Source organism: Pteropus vampyrus, unplaced genomic scaffold (genome assembly GCF_000151845.1).
Source record: "Pteropus vampyrus isolate Shadow unplaced genomic scaffold, Pvam_2.0 Scaffold660, whole genome shotgun sequence".
In the NCBI taxonomy this organism is placed as follows: Eukaryota; Metazoa; Chordata; class Mammalia; order Chiroptera; family Pteropodidae; genus Pteropus; species Pteropus vampyrus.
The window spans coordinates 272318-294308 of NW_011889441.1; the positions used below are offsets into that span (position 1 = coordinate 272318).

Genomic DNA, 21991 nt, shown 5'->3' on the forward strand with positions numbered 1-21991 from the left:
TATGTTGTAGCTGAATTGGAGGGCACCAGATCTGTGTTAATTTCATTCACCAATTTGAGACTGAAATAGTGCTAATTATCCTTCCTTCATAGGGTCATTCTCGGGATTCTTAAATTAATATATGTAAAGCATTAAGCTCTACACCTGAGCACTTAGTGGGTACACACTAGAAGTTAATGTCTCTCTGGTCCTTTCCTGCCATCCTTGACCTGGTCACCACTGCCCTCTACTGAGGAGAGTCAATAACTGCTTTGAACTTGAATTTCTGGTTTGAGCCAAGTAGGTCTTGTTCCATTTAATCTCTTTTTAGTCCTTTGGCAGTCTTGCATGAGATATAACACAAACTAGCAGACTGGCCTCAATTATGTAAAGTAAAAATATTGCAGTAGGTATCTTTGTCCAGTTCTGACACAGCACAACTGAATTAGAGTTCTGGATTACGTGGATAGCTATTGGTGAGAACATTTTTTAAAGTATTACAAGATCTCAAGGCACTAATCATGGATGTTGGGAATATAATCCATGTTTGTGTTGTTCACTGTCATATAAATATCAAAATCAAAGCCTGAATCTAAATTCATTCACAGGTTTTCTGGATAATATGATTCCTGTGTTCTTTCTGAGGAAGAACATTTATGTGAGTTGGTGCTTTTAATTCCTCTGAAAGGATGATGTAGGTTTGCATAAAAAAAATTAAAATACAGGGAACCAAGTGGCACTTAGTGCCACACTGATGAAAGGCCAAATTGTTTGAATTCTCCTCTATAAGAGGATTTTGGGGGTATGGAGGGTAATTCTTAAACTTGGCAATCAGACATTATAGTAAACAGATGATTATCTTAATGTCAGATGTGTTTGAATTCCACCTCTGCTATCTACTAGCTATATGATCTAGGAGAAGTCCTTTGACCTCACCTTACCTCAACTTTGTCTTGTGTAAAATGAGAAACAATTATACCAAACTTGTGGATTTATTGTGAGTATTACAAATAAGGTTAACAATTCTGTACCACTTAACATGGTGCTTGGCGATAAATCAATGCCCTTAGAATCAATTTCAGCTAATAGCAGCTAAGTCCCTTGAAGCTGCAGTTTCATTTTCCTACTAGAGAGTGAAGGGAGCAATATCGTGTACATGATTTGGGGATTCAAATCCTGGGTTCATGTAGAAACTACACCACCCTGGGTCCTTCAGATTTTGCTAGAAGTTTATAATCATTCGCTTGAAGAGCAATAGGAATACACTGGGTTGCTTAATAGCCGTTCGTGGCATGTGGGCAAAGACAGTGAGAACTCTGAAGAGTAAGGTACCGCTTATGCTCTGGCCCACAGTTCTCTAAATGCAAGGACTTGGATTTACCAACCAAGCAGAAGTGAAATGCTGCTGCCTTTTTTGATGTCTATAAACATATGTTCATGAATCCAGTGAGCTAGTCACCAAGACCCGCTTTTCAGGGGAATGTGGTTGCTAGAATCTGTTTCCTGTTAAGGAATCTTGACCTAGAGACAAAAAGAAAATCCCTAAAATATTCTGCACACAAGCAAAGAACAATCTGGCTGAGGTGAATTCTTTAGTAAAAGATAAACCTCACCAGCAACCCGCTTTGTAAATTAAAAACAGACACAAAAACTAATCTATTGTGACAGAAAGATGATTAATACTTGCCTGAGGAGGGAGGCAGAGAAGGGTGGGTGGCAGTACAAAGGCCAGAAGGAAACTTGGGGTTAATGTGTATGTTGACCATTTTGATGATGACGATGGTGCATACATATGTCGAAACTCATCAAAATGTACACTTATTAAATATATAGAGATTAATGTATGTCAACTGCATCTTAATAAAGTTGTTACTTAAAACAAACCCAATATACATAATACCTGGCACACAGAGGTGTTTGCTAAATATGTATTGAAGTAAGATAAACAGTTATGACAGAGCAACTACTGTAATGGCTATGTGAGTAGTTTAGCAGACCCTCTCACCAGTGAAATAACCACTAAACTGGTAAAAATCACTCCAAACTAACATTTAACGTGTCTGAAAATTGATTTAAGGGCATGCAAGAAATTGAGAAACATTTATTTAAGAAAACTTATGGAATCTTGGCCAGAACAATTGGCATCTGAGGCATTTGAGTTAAGACTTGCTCCTACTCCTCCTTCTAGCTTTATATTGCAGAAGATTTATTCCAGTGGGGCACAGCCAAAAAAACAGGGCTCTCTTCTTCACAAGCTTCTGGTAGGGCTATAGTTTTACTCCAGCATAGGCAGGCTGCTGGTGACTCTCATTCTGCTCTCTAATTCTGTGTTATGGAAAATTTATTCTGGGTGGGCATAGCCAAGATGACTTTCCTGCCCATCTCCCATTCCTAAGATGGATTCTATATTTTAGACAGGTGCAGCAAACTGTGTGTGGCAGTTGGAGAAGAATGGGGACTCTCATTTCTCCCCACCCTGCCAGGTCCAGGGCCTGGGCCCAGATGTTGTACTTGTCAGACAAGGACTTCAAGGGCTCCTAGGGCAGAGGTGTCACTACAGAAGAAGCAGGCTACCATATTACCCTCTCCTCACCTAGCTCCAGAATAGTAACATAGCCTATGGGGGCTAACTCTCTTTGCAACAGAGCATGAAGGAACTCATGCCTAAAGTTGGTTTTGAAACCATAGAGATCATAGTAGCAAATGTTAGAAAAGCAACTATATATTAGCAAAATATAGAATAGAGCAGACCAGCCAGATATTTTGCAGAGATACCTAGGAAAAGAAACCATCAAAAAAGGCCCTACTAGAATTAAACTTATCCCTAGTGATCCGGAAGGCTTTACACATGCACTAAGTCAAACCTGTGCAGGGGCAACCAGAAATGTTATTTGTGAATTGCTAAACTCTGTTTGAGTGCAGGGTAGAATCAAAAAGTTCCTGAACTTTGAAGGAATTCCACAAGCCATACAAAGATACATTGGCAAAAGGTCAAAGCATTATTGAATCTGGGTGCTTAAGAAAAACCTACATTTGATCACAGGCTAAATATTCACTATGCTGAACTAGAGGTGACTCCTAGAAAGCCAAGCTTAAAAATAAAACAAGGGGCAAAATGAGCATGCTGTCAGAGGCTGTACACTGCAGAGAAAATAGACTTCATAGAGCATTAGCCCAGGCAAGTCACTAAACAGAGAAAAACAAAGCAAAACAGAAACATCAACAAGAATCCAGAGTTATTACAACATATTCTTTCAAATATATATTTTGCAATAAAGTTATGAGCCTTGTTAAAAAACAACAATACCATTTACCTGAGCACCCCCGAAAATTAAATACTTAGGTATAAATCAAACCAAATATGTACAAGAACTATATGAAGAAAGCTACAAAAACTCTGATGAATAAAATCAAAGAAGAACTAAATAAATGGATAGGCATTCCATGTTCATGAATAGAAAGACACAATATTGTTAAGATATCAATTCTTCCCAAATTGATCTATAGAGTCAATTCATCAACAGATGATTGGATAAAGAAGTTATGGTTCATATATACAATAGAATATAACTCAGCCATTAAAATATGAAATTCTACCATTTGCAATGACATAGATAGACCTAGAGGTTATTATGCTGAGTGAAATAAGTCAGACAGAGAAAGATTAATATCATGTGATTTCACTTATATGAGGAATCTAAGGAACAAAAAGAACAAATTAATCGAAACAAGACTCACAAATATAGAGAACAATCTGGTGATGGCCAAGGGGGAAGGGGATTGGGGGATTGAGAGAATGGGGTGAAGGATTAAAGAAGTACAAATTAGTAGTTGATAGATGGTCACGGGGATGGGGAGCACAGCACAGGGAATGCAGTTAGCATTAATGTAATAACTAGGTGGAGAGCCAGAGGAGAGAAAGCATTAAGGGGGAATGTTTTATAAACTATATAAATGTCTAACCAATGTACTTTATACTTGAAACTAATAATAAAAATTTTAAAAAATTCTCAGTAAGTTATTTTGTGGATATCAACAAATTAATTTTAAAGTTTATACAGAAGAGCAAAAGACCCAGAATAGCCAACACAATGTTGAAAGAGAATAATGAAGTTGGAGGACTGACACTACCTGACTTCAAGCCTTACTATAAAGCTACAGTAATCGAGACAATGTGGCATTAACAAAATAAATAGATAGATAGATAGATAGATAGATAGATAGATAGATAGATAGATAGAACAGAATGGAGAGCCAAGAAATAGACCCACATGAATATAGTCAACTGATATACATATTTATGGTGACATTGGTTAACAAAATCTGATAAGTTTCAGCTGTACATTTTAACAGTAAGGTGTATATGTATGTGTATACACACACACACACACACACACATTGTGTATTCATGTATTCACCTGATATTTGACAAAGAAACAAAGGCAATTTAATGGAGCAAAGACAGTTCTTGCAACAAATGATGTTAGAACAACTCAACATCCTTATGCAAAAAATGAATCAAGACACAGACCTTACACCCTTCAAAAAAATCAGCTCAAAATAGATCATATACCTAAATGTAAAAATATAAAACTATAGAATTCCTAGAAGATAACGTAGGAAAAAACCTAGATGACTTTAAGTAAGGCAATGAATTTTTAGATATAACACCAAAGGCATGATACATGAAAGAATTAATTGATAAGTTGCACTTCATTAAAAACTTCTGCTCTGTGAAGGACATTGTCAAGGGAATGAGAAGACAATCCACTAGACTAAGTGAAAATATTTGCAAAGATACATCTGATAAAAGACTTTATCTTAAATATACAATAAAGTTCTTAAAACTTAACAATAACAAAAGCGATTCAATTTAAAATTAGCCAGAGATAAGTAAGGGAGAAAAAAAAATGGCATAGATGATAGAGGCTCTGCTCATCCCTCTGGCGACCAAATCAAAGTTGTGATAGAAACAAGGAGCAAACAGCAAGGAAAATCACCTGGGACCTAGATGAACAAGCCATACAGCTAGGGACAAATCTAAGAAATCACCCTGCAAGGGAAGAAGATAGGATGGGGCAAGGACACAAGGCTGCCCAGTCCCGAGCAGCTGAGTGAGACAAAAGTTGTGGCAGCTGCAGATGCCTCCTAAAGGGGCTGTGTCCGCGAATGGACTTTTGCAGTGAAGGACCTGATTGCTCTGAGCACCAGCGCCAGTTAGGCTGTGCAAAGGGCACCAGGGACTTACAGGGGGACACTGTGTTGTCGGAGTGAGGGCCGAGGCAAGACTCGCTCTGTATGGAAGTGCTGGCAGTATACATTGTTCCTCTGTTGAGCCCTCCCCCATCCCAGTTCAGGCAACCAGGTTGCTCAGCCCAGAGGATTCCCTGAAACTCCACTTTCCCCAACTCACTGCCCCACTCAAGCCACATCCAGGCGTATCCTCAGCAAGTCAGGTGCTCCTTGCTGAGCAGCATCTAGACTCACACTGGAGGCAGCTGGCCTTGGTTTCTGGTGTGGCCTCTTGAGGCAACTATAAGCACAGCATCTGTGGATTGCTTGCTGAATCTTAACAGGTGGCCCCAGAGGGGCACAGGCTGGGGCTAAATTTGGCCTGCAACGGAACTCCTCTTGGCACTGTGCCACTGGACACCTACTACACAAATCTACACCAATGAGACTGGGAGACTTAGGAGCTTTGCTTAGTACATAGAAACAGACACAGAAAGGCAGCCAAAATGGGAAGATAAAGAAGCAGAAACCATATGAGAGAACAGAACAGAGATCCGGGAATAATGGAGTCAAACAATCTGCCAGACACAGAGTTCAAAACGCTGTTTATAAGGATGCTCAATGAACTTAGTGGAAGTGTAGATGAATTCAGGGAGAACTTTAACAGAGAGATAAAAAACATAAAAATAGAAATTGAAAATATAAAAAGGAACCAGTCAGAAATGTAGAACACATTATCCTAGATGAGAAGTATATTAAATGAAATAAACAAAGTGAATAAAGAAGAGGATCAAATGACCTATTTGGAAGTTGAGAAAGCCAAGGACACTCAATATGAACAGCAAGAAAAAAGCAGCCAAGACTATAATAATAATTTAAGGAGCCTATGGTACACAATTAAAGGTAAAGATATCTGTGTCATAGAGGTACCTGAAGGAAAACAAGATGTTGAAGAGCTATTTGAAGAAATAATGATGAAAACTTCCCTCACCTGGTGAAAGAAAGACATACAACCCTGGGAAGCTCAGAGAGTCCCAAGAAAAAGGAACAGCAAGAGCCTCACACCAAAACACATCATAATTACAATGCCAAAGGATCAATACAAAGAGACAATCTTTAGAGCAGCAAGAGAAAAGCAGTTAGTTACCTACTGCTAAGGGAGCACTCATAAGACTGGCAGAAAGAAACTATGCAGGACAGAAGGTCTTGGCACAAAAATATTTAATGTGATGAATACTGAGGATCTACAACCAGGAAGAGGGGGACTAGATTTAGTGGGGTTATCACTTTGTGAGTTATGTGGATCTTGGATTACTATGCTATAAAACTGAAAATGGTATATTATTGTATGCCAACTATAATTGAAAAAAACTCAATGAATTGTACAATGTAAATACAAACAAGTAATCGTCTATGTCAATAAAGACAGAAAAAAATTAGCCAAAAATCCTTTGTTGATTTATTTCTTTATTAAATATGATTTATTGAGGTAGCATTGGTTAATAATGTTATGTGTTTCAAGTGTACAATTCTATAATACATCATCTGTATATTGAGTTGTGTGCTCACCACTCAAAATTAGTCCCCTTCCACCACTATATATTTGACCCCACTTACCCTCTTCATCCTCCTCTCTGCCCTCCTTCCCCTCTGGTAACCACCATACTGTTTCCTGTGTCTATTAATTTGTTTGTTTTGTTTGTTTATTTGTAGTTTTCTGTTTATATCCCACATGTGAGTGAAATTATATGGTTCTTGTCCTTTTCCATCTGACTTATTTCACTTAGCATGATAGTTTCAAGATCTATCAATGTTTTTGCAGATGGCACTATTTCATCCTTTATTATGGCTGAGTAGTATTCTGTTGTATATATATATCACATTCTTTTTATCCAATCATTCATTGATAAACACTTAGGAGGTTGTTTCTATGTCTTGGCTACTGTTAATAATGCTGCAACGAGCATAGAGGTACATATATCTTTATGAATAAGCACTCAAAAAAATGGGCTAAAGATCTTAACAGACACCTTCTCAAAGAAAATATACAGATGATACAGAAGCATATGAAAAGATGTTACATATCATTTGTCATCAAGGAAATGCAAATTAAAACAACACTGAGAGTTCACTTACATATGTATTAGAAGGGCCAAAATCCAGAACGCTGACAGCATCAAAAGCTGGTAAAGCTGTGGAGCAACAGGAACTCACCTTCATTGCTGGTGGGAATGCAAATGGTAGAGCCACTTGGCAAGAAATTTTGGCAATTTCTTACAAAACTAAATATACTCTTGACCAGCAATAGCACTCCTTGGTATTTACACAAAGGAGTTGAAAACTTAGGTCTATACAAAAACATTCACATGGAAGCGGAAAAAACAGCATAGTAGATAGAGGCTTTGTTCATCCCTCTTGCAACCAAATCAAAGTTGTGACAAAGAGCAAACAACAAGCAAAGTTGCCTGGGATCTAGATGAACAGAAGCACTACAAAACTAGGGAGAGAAATAAGAAATGACCCTGCAATAGTAGAAGGTAGGAGGGGATGAAGATTCAAGGCTACCCTGTCCCGAGCGGCTGAGGGGGACAGAGGCGACAGCAGGGCAGCTGTCAGCTGCAGCTGCCTCTCAAAGGGGCCGTGTCTATGAGTGGACTTTCACGGTGACAGATCTGCTCATTCTGAGCACCAGCAACATGTTGGCTTTGCGGGGGGCACCAGGGACTTACAGGGGGACATCGAGTTGTCAGAGTGAGGACCAGAGGCAGGGCTCACTCCGGGGCAGAGGTATCTGTGGTATCCATTGTTCCTCTGTCAAGCCCTGTGTGCGGACTCAGCACTGCCATAGCTGAGACATGATCGAACTGGTTAACAGAAATCCCTTCATTCAGAGGATTCCCTGAAACTCTGCCTCCACCAACTTGCGGCACCACCCAAGCCACATACAAGTATGTCCTCAGCATGTCTGGTGCTCCTTGCTGAGCAGTGCCAAGACACACACTAGTGGCAGCTGACTTTGGTTTCTGGTGTGGCCTCTTGAGGCAAATATACGCACAGCATCTGTGGATTGCTTGCTGAATCTTAACAGGTGGCCCCAGAGGGGCACAGGCTGGGGCTAAATTTGGCCTGCAACGGAACTCCTTTTGGCACTGTGCCACTGGACACCTACTACACAAATCTACACCAATGAGACTGGGAGACTTAGAAGCTTTGCTTAGTACATAGACACAGACACAGAAAGGTAGCCAAAATGGGAAGATAAAGAAGCAGAAACCGTAGGAGGAACAGAACAGAGATCCAGGAATAATGGAGTCAAGCAATCTAACAGACATAGACTTCAAAACGCTGGTTATAAAGATACTCAGTGAACTTAGTGAAAGTGTAGATGAACTCAGTGACAACTTTAACAAAGAGAAAACATAAAAAAATAGAAATGGAAATTATCAACGGAAACCAATCAAATGAAGAACACATTATCTGAGATGAAGAATATATTAGAGAGAATCAACAGAGTGCATAAAGAAGAGCTTCAAACCACCAATATAGAAGATGTGGAAGCCAAGGATACTCAATCAGATCAGCAAGAAAAAATAAGCCAACACTATAATATTTAAGGAGCCTATGGGACATTATTAAATGTAAAAATATTTGTGTCTTAGGGGTACCTAAAGGCAAACAAAAAGTTGAAGAGCTATTTGAAGAAATAATGATGAAAACTTCCCTAACCTGGTGAAAGAAATGGACATACAAACCCAAGAAGCTTAGAGAGTCCCCAAAAAGAAGATCCCAAAGAAGCCCACATCAAGACACATTATAATAAAAATGCCAAAGGTTAAGTTTAAGAGACCTCTGGGACAATATGAAGCATAAAAATATCCGAATCATAGGAGTACCTGAAGAGGAAGAGAGCAAGACATTGCAACTCTGTTTGAAGAAATAATGACAAAAAACTTCCCTATGCTGGCAAAGGATAAAAAATAAGACAAGAAAGAGAAATAAAAGGAATCTGAATCGGAAAGGAAGAAGTAAAACTCTTGTTATTTGCCGATAACATGATACTATATAGAGAGAACCCTAAAGATTCCACCAAAACCTGTTACAAAATAAATATTCAGAAGTCAGTGGCATTTTTATACACCAATCATGAACTTTCAGAAAGAGAAATTAAGAAAACAATCCCATTTACAGTTGCGTCGAAAACTATAAAATACCTGGGAATCAAATTAACCAAGGAGGTAAAAGACCTGTTTTCAGAAAATTATGTCATTGAAAAAAGAAATTGAAGAAGATACAAATAAATGGAAGCATAGACCGTGTTCATGGGTAGGAAGAATCAACATCCTTAAAATAGCTGTACTACCCCAAGCAATCTATAGATTCAATGCAATCCCTATCAAAATACCAATAGCATTTTTCAGAGAGCCAGAATAATCCTAAAATTTATATGGAGCTATAAAAAACCCCGAATAGCCATGGCAATCTTGAGAAAAAAACAACAAAGTTGTAGGTATCACACTACCTAATATCGAACTATAAGGCTATGGTAATAAAAACAGCATGGTACTGGCATAAAATAGATGCATTGATCAATGAAACAGAACAGAGAGCCCAGAAATAAATCCATGCCTATACACTCACTTAATATATGACAAAGGAGATAAGAATATACAATGGGGTAAGGACAGTCTCTTCAATAAATAGTGTTGGGAAAATTGGACAGATACATGCAAAAAAAAAAAGCTGGACCATCTTCTTACACCATATATAGCAATAGATTCAAAATGGATTAAAGACTTAAATGTAAGACCTGAAACCATAAAACTTCCAGAAGAAAACATAGGCAGCAAACAGTTTGATATTACTAACAGGAATTTCTTTTCAGATATATCTCCTTGGGCAAGGGAAACAAAAGAAAAAATAAACAAATGGGACTATATCAAACTAAAAAGTTTTTGTACAGCAAAGGAAACCATCAACAAAACAAAAAGATAATCGACTGGGAGAAGATATTTGCTAATGATACATCTGATAAGGGGTTAATATCCAAATTATATAAAGAACTTATACAACTCAACAACAACAAAAAAACAAACAATCCAATTAAAAAAATGGGCAGAAGACCTGAACAGACACTTCTCCAAAGAGGAAATACAGATGGCTAATAGACATATGAAAAGATGCTCAAGGTTGCTAACCATCAGAGAAATGAAAATTAAAACCACAATGAGATATCACCTCAACCAGTCAGAATGACTATCATCAATAAATCAAAAAACAACAAGTGTTGCCGAGGATGTGATGAAAAGGGAACCCTCATACATTGTTGGTGGGATTGCAAATTGGTATAGCCTCTATGGAAAACAGTATGGAGATTTCTCAAAAAAATTAAAAATGGATATACTTTTTGACCCAGCAATTGCACTTCTGGGTATTTATCCAAAGGAAACCAAAACAATAATTTGTAAAGATCTGTGCACTCCAGTATTCATGGCAGCACAATTTACAATAGCCAAGATATGGAAGCAACCTAAGTACCCATCAACAGATGATTGGATGAAGAAAGTATTGTTCATATATACAATGGAATATTACTCAGCCATTTAAAAAATAAAAGCCTACCATTTCCAACAACGTGGATGGACCTAGAGGTTATTATGCTGAGTGAAATAAGACAGAGAAAGATAAATACTATGTGATTTCATTTATATGCAGATTCTAAGGAACAAAAAGAACAAACTAATCAAAAACGGAATCATAAATATAATGGACAATTTGATGATGGACAGAGGGGAGGGGTGTTAGGGGCTGGGAATGGGGTGAAGGGTTAAAGAAGTACAAATTAGTAGTTTATAGCTGGTCTTGGAAATGGGGAGCATGGTGGAGGGAATGCAGTTAGCATTAATATGATGGCTAGGTTGAGGGCAAAGGGAGGAAGGGAGCATTTGGTGAGATCGTTTTATGAAATATATAGATGTCTAACCAGTGTACTGTATACTTGAAACTAATTTAAATAAATAAATTAAAAGAAAAATGCCAAAGGTTAAATGCAAAGAGAGAATCTTAAAAGCAGCAAAAGAAAAGCAGTTAGTTACCTACAAGGAGGCTCCCATAACACTGGCAGCTGATTTCTCAAAAGAAACTATGCAAGACAGAGGGGCTTGGCACAAAATATTCAACATGATAAAAACCCAGGATCTACAACCAAGAATACTTTATCCAACAAAGCTTTAGAGTGGAAGGACAGATAAAGTGCTTCCCAGACAAAAATAACCTAAAGGAATTTATCATCACCAAGCCAGTATTACAGGAAATGTCAGAGGGACTTCTTTAAGAAAAAAAACATGTATGAAAAACATGAATAAAGAATGGTAATAACTACATTCCTTTCAACAAGTACTTCAAATGGAAAGGAATTTAGTGCTCCAACCATAAGATAGAATGGCTGAATGAATAAAAAACAAGACCCCTACATATGCTGCCTACAAGAGACTCACTTCAGATTAAAGGACACACATAGATTAAAAGGAAGGGGATGGAAAAAGATATTGCCTTGATGGACCTAGAGGGTATTGCGCAGAATGAAATAGGTCAGATAGAGAAACACAAATATTGCATGATTTCTCATACATATGGAATCTAAAGAACAAAATCAACAACAACAACAAAAACAGAAATAAACTTATAGATGCATAGAATATTTTGAGGCCTACTAGATGAGAGGGGGTTCGGGGGAATGGCAAAAAAAGGCAAAGAGATTAAGTGCAAATGGGTAGTTACAAAATAGACATGGAGATATAAATTGTAGCATAAAGAAAATAGTTAATATCATAATAAATATGTAAGGGGGAAAGGGGTACTAGATTTAGTGGGGTGATCACTGTGAGTTATATAGATCTCTAAGCACTATGCTGTATAAGTGAAATTAATATATTATTGTATGCCAACTATAATTGAAAAAAACTCATCGAATCGTACAGTGTAAATATTAGCAACTAATTGTCTATTTTGCAGTAAATCCAGGAAAAAATTGTGAAAAAGAAAACATGCACAAGTATGTTATATAGTAGCTTTATTTATAATTGCCAAAACTTTGAAGCAACCAAGATGCGGTTCAGTAGGTAAATTCATAAATAAACTGTGGTACATACGGACAATGATATATTATTCATCACTAAAAAGAAATGAGTAATCCATGAAAAGACATAGAGGAAACTTTAATGCATATCAATAAGTGAATGTAGCCAATCTGAAAAGGCTACATACTATATGATTTCAACTATATGACATCCTTGAAAAGGCAAAATTATAGAGATAGTAAAAAGATCAGTGGTTGCCAGGGTTTGGGAGTGGGCCAGGTTGGGATGAATAGGCGGAGCACAGAGGATTTTTAAGGGCAGTTAAAGAACTCTTTATGATACTATAATGATGGATACATGTCATTATACATTTGTCCAACTCATAGAATAGACAGACAACACCAAGAGTGAACCCTAGATGTGTCAATGTATGTTCATTATACATTGATATTAGGGGAAAAGTTGTAACAAATGTATCACTCTGGTGGGGAATGTAAATAATGGGGAGGCTGTGCATGTGTGGAACAAGGGGTGTATAGGAAATCTCTATACTTTCCTCTATTTTTTTGTGATCATAAAACTTCTCTAAGAAATAAAATCTTTTTAAAAACAATAGCATGAAACATTATCTATAATACTGATAATAACAGCACAGTCAAAAGGTAGGGAAAGAATCCAAAGCAAAGGAGATGAGACTAAAGAGTAATTTCATACACGGGAAGAAATGAAAAATGATGGAAATGGTAAATGAGGTCATTAATACAAAACCATTAAATATTGTTTTTAGTATTTTCTCTTAGCTTCTTCAAAATACACTAGAGTATAAAGCAACCATAATACTGTATTCTTGAGTTTGCAATAAACTAGCCTGGATTAACATTTATGAATCAATATAACACACTGTATTAGTAGAACAGAGGGAAAAAACATATGATCATCTCAATAGATGAAGTAAAGTTATACAAAAAACCTGGGAAACATACTAAAAACTTTCAACAAACTGGGAGGATAAGACAATTTCTTCAACATGATAAAAAACATCTATTAAAAACCCATAGCTAACATTATAATAATGAAAGTCTGTTTGATTTTCCCCTGATATCAAATAAGAAAAGGGTGTCCACTATTGCCACTTCTATCCAAAATTGTACTGGAGGTTCTAGCCAAAGTAATTCGGCAAGAAAAATTAAAAAGAGGCATCCAGTTTGGAAAAGAAGAGGTAAAACAGTCTTTATTTGTAGATGACATGACCATGTATATAGGAAATTCTAAGGAATCCTCTAAAAAAAACCCCCTAAAACTAGTAAATCAGTTAAACAAGGTAACAAAGTACAAGGTAAGTGTACTAAAATCAATCGTATCTCTATATGCTAGCAATTAACAGTCCAAAAATAAAATTAAGAAAACAATTCTATTTATCATGCATCAAAAATAATAAAAAACTTATGAATAAATATAACTAAGTATAAAATGTATACATTGAAAACTACAAAATGTTGGCCAAAATATTGAAGAAGACCTAAATAAATGGAAACACATCCTAATTTTACAGATCAGAAGGCAAAATTATAGAGACAGTAAAAAGATCAGTGGTTGCCAGGGTTTGGATGTCATATAGTTGAAATCATATTTTGAAATATAGTCATATAGTTGAAATCAACTATAGTCATATAGTTGAAATCATATTTTGCCTTTTCAAGGATGTCATATAGTTGAAATCATTTCTTCCTGTGTATGAAATTACTCTTTAGTCTCATCTCCTTTGCTTTGGATTCTTTCCCTACCTTTTGACTGTGCTGTTATTATCAGTATTATAGATAATGTTTCATGCTATTGTTTTTAAAAAGATTTTATTTCTTAGAGAAGTTTTATGATCTGGCAAGATAGCAACAATTCAGTTCGGATCATAGATCCAGGGGAAACTATATCAAAATCCCAGCTTTTTCTTGTTTTCCAAAATTGAAAAGTTGATGCTAAAATTCATATGAAAATAAAAAGGACACAAAATACTGAAAACAATCCTGATAAAGAAGATGAAAGTTAGAGAACTTACTGATTTTAAAACTTACTACAAAACTACTGTAATCAAAACATTGTGTTACACACATAAAGACAAACATTTAGATCACTGGAATGGATTTGAAATTCCAGAAATAAACTCTTACATTTATGGTTAATTGACCTTTTGACCAGATGATGTATGAAGGAAGAAAATCATACAATTAAATTAGTTGATGCAGAAAGAAGATTTGACAAAATCCAACAATTTTTCATGATAAAAACACTGAATAAACTAAGAGTAAAAGAGAACTTACTCAATCTGACAAAGGGCATCTATGGAAACCCCACAAATAACATCATATCTAACTGTGAAAAACTGAAAGCTTTCCCTATTTAAGAACAAGACAAAGATGTCCAGTCTCACCACTTCCATTCAACATTGTTCTAGAAGTTCTTGCCAGGACAATTAGGCAAGAAAAAGAAATAAAATTCATCTGTTCACCGATGACATGATCATATACATAGAGAACTTTAAAGAATAATTTTTAAAAAGTCTATTAGAGATGGTAAAATGAAATCAGCAAATTTGTAGATACAAAATCAACATTTAAAAAATCAATTGTAGATTACTGATCAAGATGGTGGAGTAGGTAAATGTTGTGCTTGTCTCCTCTCACGACAACATCAAAATTACAACTAAACTACAGAACAACCATCACTGAGGTATAGCTGAACAAAAGTCCTAGATCTAAGGACATGAAGAAGCCACCTCAAGACTGGTAGGAGAGGTAGAGATGTGGAAAGGGCTGATCGCACACCTGTGTGTGGTGGTTAAAAATCGAGAGGGATATCTCGGCTGCGGAGGTCCCCCCAGAAGAGCAAGGGGTACCAGTTCCTCACCAGACTCCTTAGCCCACAGATCCAGTGCCAGGAAGAGAAGGCTCCACAATATCTGGATGTGAAAATGAGCAGATTGTGGCTGAGTTAGATGGAGGTTTACAGGAGTCCCAGATGTTCTTAAAGGGCCAGTGCATGGATTTACCCACTGATGAACTCGCTCTGAGCTCCAGCGCAGGGCCAGCAGCTCAAAAGGTGCCAGGGACATATGGTGAGGGACTGAATTATCTGGCTTCAGGGAGAGGGCTGGAGGGGCAACCTTCTCCCAGACAGAAGTGCTGGCAGAGGCCACTGTTGAGCCCTCCCCTCTCGTGGCGTGCAGACACAGGTGGCCGCCATATCTAAGTTTCCATCAACCTAGGTAACACTGGTCGCCCTGCCCCGGGGATTCCCTGAGATCCCGCTCCACCCAATTTGTGGGCCTACCCAAGCTGTTTCCAGTGTATTTTCCATACAAACAGCCTGTCTCGGCTTATGGTGTGGACTTTTCTAAAATCCCTCAAAGGTCACAAACCCCAAACAAACAGTATCTGGCCTCGGCATGCCCCCAAACCTCTTGCAGAGGAGCCCCAAGCCCAGCACTAGTGGCAGCTGGCCTCTGCTTGTAACTTGGCTTCTTGAGGCACCTCCACGCCCAGCGCAGGAGGCAGCCATCTGTGGATTGCTTGATGGTTCATGCTAGGTGGCCCCGAGCAGGGCACAGTCTGCAGCTGAACTTGGCCTATGGTGGGACCCCTTCCAAGAGGCACTGGCCTGCACACCCAGTGGCCAGCTTCAGTCTCAGCCAGAGCACTACCCAGGGTCACATTCAAGGATGACACACCCAAAGGGCAGACTGGGCAGGGACCAGAGCCCTGCTAAAGTAAATCCTGTTCTATAGGGTCAGCCTCTCCACTGTAGTCACAGACCAGTCCTCACAACCAACTAGCCTAAGGGTTAATTCCTCCCATTGATGTACAAACAGAAACCAAGGCTGAACTGCAACAGGAGGGCACACACGACCCACATAAGGGGCACACTTGGAGTACCTGACTCAGGTGGTCAGGGATACTGGGCCACAAAGCTTCACAGGAAACCTACTGCATAAGGTCACTCTACTAAAACTGTGAGACCTAGCTGCTCTACCTAATACACAGAAACAAACACAGGGAGGCAGCCAAAATGGGGAGGCAAAGACACATGTCTCAAATGAAAGGACAGAACAAAACTCCAGAAAAAAGAACTAAACAAAATGGAGACAAGCAATCTATCAGATGCAGAGTTCAGAACACTGGTTATAAGGATGCTCAGTGAACTTAGGGGAAGAGAACATGAACTCAGTGAGAGCTTTAACAAAAAGATAGAAAACATAAAAATGGAGATGGAAAACGTAAAAGGGAACCAGTCAGAAATGAAGAATACAATACCTAAGATGAAGAGTACATTAGAAGGAATCAACAGATTGAATGAAGCAGAGGATCAAATCAGAGACTTAGCAGATGCGGTAGTGGAGGACACCCAATCAGAACAGCAAAAAGAATAAAGAATCAAAAAAAAAAATGAGGATAGTTTAAGGGGCTTCTGGGACAATATCAAGCTTACAACATTTGTATCATAGGGATACCATAAGGAGAAAAGAAAGAGCAAGGAACTGAAAACCTATTTCAAGAAATAATGATGGAAAACTTCCCTAACCTGGTGAAGGAAATAGACATTCAAGTCCAGGAAGCTCAGAGTCCCAAACAAGATGAACCCAAAGAGGCCCACACCAAGACACATCATCATTAAAATGTTAAAAGTTAAAGACAAAGAGAGAATCTTAAAAGCATCAAGAAAAAAGCAATTAGTTACTTAACAAGGGAGCTCTCATAAGACTGTCAGCTGATTTCTCAACAGAAACTTTGCAGGCCAAAAGCGATTGTCAGGAAATATTCAAAGTGATGAAAAGCAAGGACCTACAACCCAGATTGCTGTATCCAGCAATGCTAGCATTTCGAACTGAAAGACAAAGTTCTTTCCAGACAAGAAAAACCTAAAGGAGTCATCACGACCAAGGCAGTATTACAGGATATGTTGGAGGATCTTCTTTAAGAATAAAAAGAAAAAATAAATAAATAAATATGAATAATAAAATGGCAATAATTACATACCTATCAACAATTACTTTGAAGGTAAATGGATTAGGTGCTCCAATCAAAAGAGGATTGCTGAATGGATAAGGAAACAAGACCTTTACATATGCTGCCTACAAGAGAATCACTTCAGTTAGAAATACACACACATAGTGAAAGTAAAGGGATAGAAAGAAATGTTTCATGAAAATGAAAACAAACAAACAAAAATACTGGGGCAGTAATTCTTATACCAGACAAAATAGACTTTAAAACAAAGGCTATAACAAGAGACAAAGACACACCCAGTAATTCTACTTCTGGGTATTTATCCAAACAAACCCAAAACACTACTTCAAAGGGACATGTGCATTCATGTGTTTATTTAGCATTATTTACAATAGTCAAGATATGGAGGCTGCCTGGGTGTCCATCAATGGATGAATGTATAAAGAAGAGATAGTACATATAGATAATGGAATATTACTCAGCCATGGAAAAGAATGAAATCTTGCCATCCACAACAATGTGGATGTACATAGAGGGTATTGTGTTGAGTGGAGTGAGTCAGACAGAGAAATACAAATGACATATGATTCACTTACATGTGAAATCTAAAGAACGAAATAAAACAGAAACAAACTCATAGATATAGAGAACAATTTGAGGATTGCCAGATGGGATGGGGTTTAGGGGGTAGGTGACAAAGGTGAAAGGATTAAGAAGTACAAATTGGTAGTTACAAAACAGTGATGAGGATGAAAAGTATAGCATAAAGAATATAGTTTATAATATAACTATGTATAGTGTTAGATGGGTACTAAATTTATAGGTGTGATCACTTTGTAAGTTATATAAATCTCTAATCATTATGTTGTACACCCAAAACTAATATAAATTATATACCAAGTATAATTGAAAAGTAAAAATATTTTTAAAAATTTTTATTGTATTTCTGCACACAAGCAATGAAATTAAGAAAATTCCATTTCTAATACCATCAAAAATAGGAGTTAAGAATAAAGTTAGGAATAAATTTAACCAAAGAAATCCAAGACTTGTACAATGAAAACTATACAACATTGTTAAAAAAAATTTAAGGAAGACCTAAATAAATTGAAAGACATCCTGTCATCATGGATTGGAAGACTTAATATTGTTAAGATGGACATACTCTCCAAAGCGATCTACAGATTCGGTGCAATCCCTATCAAAATCACAGTGGGCTTTTTTTTGCAGAAATAGGGAAGCTGAATATTCATTTCATTCATTCATATTCCTTTAATATTAATTTTAAAATTGATATTAAATTTCATGTACCCTGTTAAGCCAAAACAATCTTGAAAAAGATGAACAAAATTAGAAGACTCACATACCTTAAGTTCAAACTTAGTATAAAGCTACAGTAATCAAGAAAATGTAGTAACAGCATAAGGAAAGTGTATATATATATATAGATAGATAGATAGATAGATAGATAGATAGATAGATATAGATATAGATGATATAGATATAGATATGTAGATATATATATAGTTCAATAGATATAAATATAGATATATAGATAAAAAGAATAGAACTGAGAGTCCAGCAGTAAAACTCATACAATTATGAGCAATTACCATATGATCCAGCAGTTCTACTCCTATATATCTACCCCCCAAAAATGAAAACATTTTGTCCACACGAAACATAACTGAATGTTCACAGCAGCAGTATTTGTAATAGCCAAAATGTGGAAATGTCCCAAATGTCCATCAAATGGTGAATAGATAAACACAATATGATACATCCATACAATGGCATACTGTACAGTAATAAAGACAACTGAAGTACTGATACATCCCACAACATGGATGAACCTTTAAAATATTATGCTAAGGGAAAGACACCATACACAAAAGCCCATGTATTTTATGATTCCATTTATAAGGCAAATCTATAGAGACAGAAAGTGAATAGTGGTTGCCTAAGGCTGGGGATGGGAACATGGACTGACTGTATATGAGCTCAAAGTTTCTTTGTAGGGATGATGGACATGTTCTAAAATTAGATATGGTGATAGTTGCACAACTCGATAATTGTACTGAAAGTCATTGACTTGCACTTAAAATAGATGCATTTTATGGTATGCAAATTACAACTCAATAAAGCTAGTAATTAAAAATGATACATAATTATTTCCTTAAATGCTACACATTGTCAAAATACTTCACTTATACTTTGTCATCTATATCTATATCTGTATATATATATATGAAGTATTTTGACAATGTGTAGCATTTAAGGAAATAATTATGTATCATTTTTAATTACTAGCTTTATTGAGTTGTAATATGCATACCATAAAATGCATATATATATATATATATATATACACATATATGTGTATATATATATATATATCTCAAGGGAAATGATAAAAAGGGAATAAGATAAAAAAAATAAAACCTGTTCTTCTAGTCTTTTATCTGCAGTTGGGATTTCAGGAATAAAATTGTCCATGAGTATGATTCTACTGTTCTCAGACTGGAATAGACACACACACAATGAGGTTTTTATTTATTTATTTATTTATTTTTTATCTAGGCTCTATTTCAGAATCATACAGATATATGAAGAGGGAATCCTAGGAGGTTTTTGTAAGGCCCTCCTGTTCTTTGGGAGTGTGGGCTTTACAAGAGTGCATTGATGGCTGCCTTTACTTGTGAAATGCTTTTGGTTCATTTTAATGCTTTTGTTTCCTAGGTTAATGTTGAGCGCTCACACCTTGGGGTTTTGCTGGTGCCATAGCAGCTGCTGATGACCAGAGCAAAATCGATCTGAGTGCTGATTAAAGAGGAGTCAAGAACTTGGGCTGGCCTGTGTGTTGAGGGTCATTTCCCTTAGGTAGACTTTTGCCTGATGTCTATACACTTGCCCTAGCTGAAACTCCACCCCACCCACCAACAATCACATTCTCTGGCCTTCCCTCAACATTTTGGACCCCAACACTGAATTTCCCTCCCTCATCTGGACTTTTCCAGAAACATCTTTTCTACATTGCTGCAAACTTTCATTTTCTCTCCCCCTCTGCTATTATTTAACTCAAAGACAGAGGAAATAGCTGCAATCCAGAAACACACTTTAAAAAAAAAAGAAGAAAAAGAAGAAGCCTTAGACTCATCCCAAATCTTTAAGAAAACTGTCCCATAGGATTTGGTTTTGAATTGCCATGCAATGTGGGGAATGTGAAACATGCTAATCAGGCCTCTTTCTGCTTGGAGCCTACCTGAATTCTCTCCACCCTCCCCAGGAATCTGGGCTAGGCTAGACCCAGGGGAACTACAAAGCCTCCAGCTTAGAAGATGGAGACAAATGGGGAGGCCCCAAAGGACAAAGAAAGACTTTTTACTAGTTTTAAGGCCAAGGCAACACACACAGTGTTTAAGGGCCATGGAGGTAGATGATGCAAAACCTAGAATCTCAATTTTGAAGTTAAAACCGAGGCTGACTTGCAGTGACTATTCTGGAGGCAGCATTTTCTGAGCTGAGCCTCTGTTTCCTTTACCACCCTTACTCTAACCTTGACTATTGCCATACTTTCCCAACTCAGTCTCCCTGCAGCCAGTCAGTGCCTCTTCTGAACTGCCCATATGGCTGCCAGAGTGTTCTTTCCAAAACAGAGATCTGATCTCTAGTCCCTCTATTCTAGTCTTTCTCATCTTCAGGAAAATACCCACATTCCTTAACATGATATATAAACTGGCCTCAACTGCTCTAGCCTCATGTTTCATCACCTGTCCTCACCCTCAGGTAACCTCACTAAACTATTTACAATTTTCCTGAACATGCTTTGTTTCTTCCTGCATTATTCCCTTTGCATCTGCTATTCCTTCAGCCAGGAATGAATACTCTTTTCCTCTTTTTCTCCATTAGGGTATATCTTACTCATCATTTAAGACCAGATGCCTCTGTGAAACCTTAGGCTTACTGGTGAGGGATTTTCAGCTTTTTTATTGTTGCCAGAGCTCACTGAATATACCTCAGGAAGGCAGAGTGGTGCAATGGAAAGAACTCAGATTATGGAGTTAGCCAGACTGATTGTTTGATAATGGTTAAATGACTTAATCTCAATATCTCTCTCTCTCTCTCTCTCTCTCTCTCTCTCTCTCTCTCGCTCTCTCTCTCTCTACCCCCCCCGCCCGTCTCTCTCTCTCGCTCACGCTCGCTCTCTCTCTCTCTCTCTCGCTCGCTCTCGCTCTCTCTCTCTGTCTCTTTCTCTTTCAACTTCAGTTTCCTCATCTGTAAAATAGGAATATAAACCCCAACAGGGCAAAATAGTTAATGTTGGTAAGTGCCAAGCACAATACCTGGTGCATGTTAAGTACTTGGGCAATGTTGCATGTTGTAAAAGTAATAGAAAAAATGATCCCTTCACCTTCAGTTGGGACTCTAAAGAGGCATTTTTCACCAGGTAACTTAGTAGGTGGTGTTCTCTGGGATCTGCTTTACCTAGTTGTCTTCATGGGATTCATCTGCCTTTGGCCACCTCATGTCTAAAGGGTGTTTTACAAGTATCCTGCCTTCTTGGGAGCAGCCACAATGCTTTCCCATTCATGTCTCTTAGAAATCTGTATGAGAAGATATAATAGAGGAGGGATGAAATTAGCACTTCATTCTTCTCTTCTTCATGCCCTGATCTTGTCCCCAAGCTCCAAAGAGCTTGTCTAGCAG

General features: G+C 37.5%; 1 protein-coding gene across 2 annotated transcripts in view; it reads left to right on the forward strand.

Annotated features, from left to right (window-relative positions):
- The window catches only part of SHROOM4 (shroom family member 4), a 228839-nt gene that overhangs the window by 66983 nt on the left and 139865 nt on the right, over positions 1-21991 (forward strand). The window lies entirely within an intron of this gene.